This window comes from Mytilus edulis, chromosome 10, assembly GCF_963676685.1.
Source record: "Mytilus edulis chromosome 10, xbMytEdul2.2, whole genome shotgun sequence".
Classification (NCBI taxonomy): Eukaryota; Metazoa; Mollusca; class Bivalvia; order Mytilida; family Mytilidae; genus Mytilus; species Mytilus edulis.
The window spans coordinates 70209707-70214735 of record NC_092353.1 but is presented as its reverse complement, the minus strand read 5'-3'; positions in this window follow the sequence as shown (position 1 = coordinate 70214735).

Sequence of the window (5029 nt, the reverse complement as noted above, 5' to 3'; positions counted from 1 at the left end):
TATTCGCATATAATACGTTTGTTGTACTTTGCACCTTTTAGAAAAGAATTTTCAATTGTGTCCATGTCTCTGGTGGTAACAATGTGTTCTTAAAGATGAAATGACTCTATTAGCGTGCATGTACCCGTTCCAGCGCTCGGATAATACCCGGTTACTTATTCGTTACTTATTCGCTTTAAATGCGCAGGGTATACGTTGCACCTTGAAATAGATTGTTTTATAATTGTGTTCATGTCTCTGGTGGTAACAATGTGTTCTTAGAGATGAAATGACCCTATTAGCGCGCATGTGCCCGTTCCATGGCTCGGTTAATACCCTGTTACCTATTCGTCACCTATTCACTTATAATACGTTTGTTGTTCGTTGCACCTTTTAGAAAAGGATTTTCAATTGTGTCCATGTCTCTGGTGGTAACAATGTGTTCTTAGAAATTAAATGACCCTATGAGCGTGCATGTACCCGTTCCAGCGCTCGGTTAATACCTGTTACTTATTCGTTACTTATTCGCCTATAATACGTTTGTTGTACGTTGCATCTTTTAGAAAAGGATTATCAATTGTGTTCATGTCATTGGTGGTAACAATGTGTTATTAGAGATGAAATGACCCTATAAGCGCGTATGTACCCGTTCCAGCGCTCGGTTAATATCCTGTTACTTATTCGTTACTTATTCGCATATAATACGTTTGTTGTACTTTGCACCTTTTAGAAAAGAATTTTCAATTGTGTCCATGTCTCTGGTGGTAACAATGTGTTCTTAAAGATGAAATGACTCTATTAGCGTGCATGTACCCGTTCCAGCGCTCGGATAATACCCGGTTACTTATTCGTTACTTATTCGCTTTAAATGCGCAGGGTATACGTTGCACCTTGAAATAGATTGTTTTATAATTGTGTTCATGTCTCTGGTGGTAACAATGTGTTCTTAGAGATGAAATGACCCTATTAGCGCGCATGTACCAGTTCCAGCGCTCGGTTAATACCCTGTTACCTATTCGTTACCTATTCGTTACTTATTCGCTTTTAATACGTTTGTTGTACGTTGCATCTTTAAGAAAAGGATTTTCAATTTGTGTTCATATCCCTGGTGGTAATAATGTGTTCTTATAGATGAAATACCCCTATTAGCGCGTATGTACCCGTTCCAGCGCTCGGTTAATACCCTGTTACCTATTCGTCACCTATTTACTTATAATACGTTGGTTGTTCGTTGCACCTTTTAGAAAAGGATTTTCAATTGTGTCCATGTCTCTGGTGATAACAATGTGTTCTTAGAGATAAAATGACCCTATTAGCGCGCATGTACCAGTTACAGCGCTCGGTTTATACCCTGTTACCTATTCGTTACCTATTCGTTACTTATTCGCTTATAATACGTTTGTTGTACGTTGCACCTTTTAGAAAAGGTTTTCAATTTGTGTTCATATCCCTGGTGGTAATAATGTGTTCTTATAGATGAAATACCTCTATAAGGGCGGAGGTACCCGTTCCAGCGCTCGGATAATACCCTGTTACTTATTCGTTCCTTATTCGTTTTTAATGCGCGGGGTAAGTATTCGTTGCACCTTGAAATAAATCGTTTTTTAATTGTGTTCATGTCTCTGGTGGTAATAATGTGTTCTTACAGATAAAATGACCCTATTACTGCGCATGTACCCGTTCCAGCGCTCAGTTAATACCCTGTTACCTATTCGTTACCTATTCACTTATAATACGTTTGTTGTACGTTGCACCTTTTAGAAAAGGATTTTCAATTGTGTCCATGTCACTGATGGTAACAATGTGTTCTTAGAGATGAAATACCCCTATTAGCGCGCATGTTCCTGTTCCAGCGCTCGGTTAATACCCTGTTACCTATTCGTTTCCTATTCACTTATAATACGTTTGTTGTAAGTTGCACCTTTTAGAAAAGGATTTTCAATTGTGTCCATGTTTCTGGTGGTAACAATGTGTTCTTAGAGATGAAATGACCCTATGAGCGTGCATGTACCCGTTCCAGCGCTCGGTTAATACCCTGTTACTTATTCGTTACTTATTCGCCTATAATACGTTTGTTGTACGTTGCATCTTTTAGAAAAGGATTTTCAATTGTGTCCATGTCTCTGGTGGTAACAATGTGTTCTTAGAGATGAAATGACCCTATTAGCGCGTATGTGCCCGTTCCAGCGCTCAGTTAATACCCTGTTACTTATTCGTTACTTATTCGCCTATAATACGTTTGTTGTACGTTGCACCTTTTAGAAAAGGATTTTCAATTGTGTCCATGTCTCTGGTGGTAACAATGTGTTCTTAGAAATTAAATGACCCTATTAGCGCGCATGTACCCGTTCCAGCGCTCGGTTAATACCCTGTTACCTATTTGTTACCTATTCGTTACCTATTCGTTACTTATTCGCTTTTAATACGTTTTTTGTACGTTGAACCTTTCAGAAAAGGATTTTCAACTTGTGTTCATATACCTGGTGGTAATAATGTGTTCTTATAGATGAAATACCCCTATTAGCGCGTATGTACCCGTTCCAAAGCTCGGATAATACCCTGTTACTTATTCGTTCCTTATTCGCTTTTAATGCGCGGGGTAAGTATACGTTACACCTTGAAATAAATCGTTTTTTAATTGTGTTCTTGTCTTCGGTGGTAACAATGTGTTTTTAGAAACGAAATGACCCTATTAGCGCGCATGTACCCGTTCCAGCGCTCGGTTAATACCCTGTTACCTATTCGTCACCTATTCACTTATAATACGTTTGTTGTTCGTTGCACCTTTTAGAAAAGGATTTTCAATTGTGTCCATGTCTCTGGTGGTAACAATGTGTTCTTAGAGATTAAATGACCCTATTAGCGCGCATGTACCTGTCCCAGTGCTCGGTTAATACCCTGTTACTTACTCGTTACTTATTCGCTTTTAATAAGTTTGTTGTACGTTGCACCTTTAAGAAAAGGATTTTCAATTGTGTTCATATCTCTGGTTGTAATAATGTGTTCTAATAGATGAAATACCCCTATTAGCGCGTATGTACCCGTTCCAGCGCTCGGATAATACCCGGCTACTTATTCGTTACTTATTCGCTTTTAATGTGCAGGGTAAGTATACGTTACACCTTGAAATAAATCGTTCTTTAATTGTGTTCATGTCTCTGGTGGTAACAATGTGTTCTTAGAAACGAAATGACCCTATTAGAGCACATGTACTAGTTCCAGCACTCGGTTAATACCCTGTTACCTATTCGTTACTTATTCGTTACCTATTCACTTATAATACGTTTGTTGTACGTTGCACCTTTTAGAAAAGGATTTTCAATTGTGTCCATGTCTTTGGTGGTAACAATGTGTTTTTACAGATGAAATGACCCTATTAGTGCGCATGTACCCGTTCCAACGCTCAATTAATACCCTGTTACCTTTTCGTTACTTATTCGCCTATAATACGTTTGTTGTTTGTTGCACCTTTTAGAAAAGGATTTTCAATTGTGTCCATGTCTCTGGTGGTAACAATGTGTTCTTAGAAATTAAATGACCCTATTAGCGCGCATGTACCCGTTCCAGCGCTCGGTTAATACCCTGTTACCTATTCGTTACCTATTTGTTACCTATTCGTTACTTATTCGCTTTTAATACGTTTGTTGTACGTTGAACCTTTTAGAAAAGGATTTTCAACTTGTTTTCATATCCCTGGTGTGATAATGTGTTCTTATAGATGAAATACCCCTATTAGCGCTTAGGTACCCGTTCCAGCGCTCGGATAATACCCTGTTACTTATTCGTTCCTTATTCGCTTTTAATGCGCGGGGTAAGTATACGTTGCACCTTGAAATAAATCGTTTTTTAATTGTGTTCATGTCTCTGGTGGTAACAATGTGTTTTTAGAAACGAAATGACCCTATTAGAGCGCATGTACCCGTTCCAGCGCTCGGTTAATACCCTGTTACCTATTCGTTGCCTATTTGTTACCTATTCGTTACTTATTCGCTTTTAATACGTTTGTTGTACGTTGAACCTTTTAGAAAAGGATTTTCAACTTGTGTTCATATCCCTGGTGTGATAATATGTTCTTATAGATGAAATACCCCTATTAGCGTTTAGGTACCCGTTCCAGCGCTCGGATAATACCCTGTTACTTATTCGTTCCTTATTCGCTTTTAATGCGCGGGGTAAGAATACGTTGCACCTTGAAATAAATCGTTTTTTAATTGTGTTCATGTCTCTGGTGGTAACAATGTGTTTTTAGAAACGAAATGACCCCATTAGAGCGCATGTACCCGTTGCAGCGCTCGGTTAATACCCTTTTACCTATTCGTTGCCTATTTGTTACCTATTCACTTATAATACGTTTGTTGTACGTTGCAGTTTTTAGAAAAGGATTTTCAATTGTGTCCATGTCTTTGGTGGTAACAATGTGTTCTTAGAGATTAAATGACCCTATTAGCGCGCATGTACCCGTTCCAGCGCTCGGTTAATACCCTGTTACCTATTCGTTACTTATTCGTTACCTATTCGTTACTTATTCGCTTTTAATACGTTTGTTGTACGTTGCACCTTTTAGAAAAGGATTTTCAAGTTGTGTTCATATCCCTGGTGGTAATAATGTGTTCTTATAGATGAAATACCCTTATTAGCGCGTATGTTCCCGTTCCAGCGCTCGGATAATACCCTGTTACTTATTCGTTCCTTATTCGCTTTTAATGCGCGGGGTAAGTATACGTTGCACCTTGAAATAAATCGTTTTTTAATTGTGGTCATGTCTCTGTTGGTAACAATGTGTTTTTAGAAACGAAATGACCCTATTAGAGCGCATGTACCCGTTGCAGCGCTCGGTTAATACCCTGTTACCTATTCGTTGCCTATTTTTTACCTATTCACTTATAATACGTTTGTTGGACGTTGCACCTTTTATAAAAGAATTTTTAATTGTGTCCATGTCTCTGGTTGTAACAATGTGTTCTTATAGATGAAATACCTCTATTAGCGCGGAGGTACCCGTTCCAGTGCTCGGATAATACCCTGTTACCTATTCGTTACTTCTTCGCTT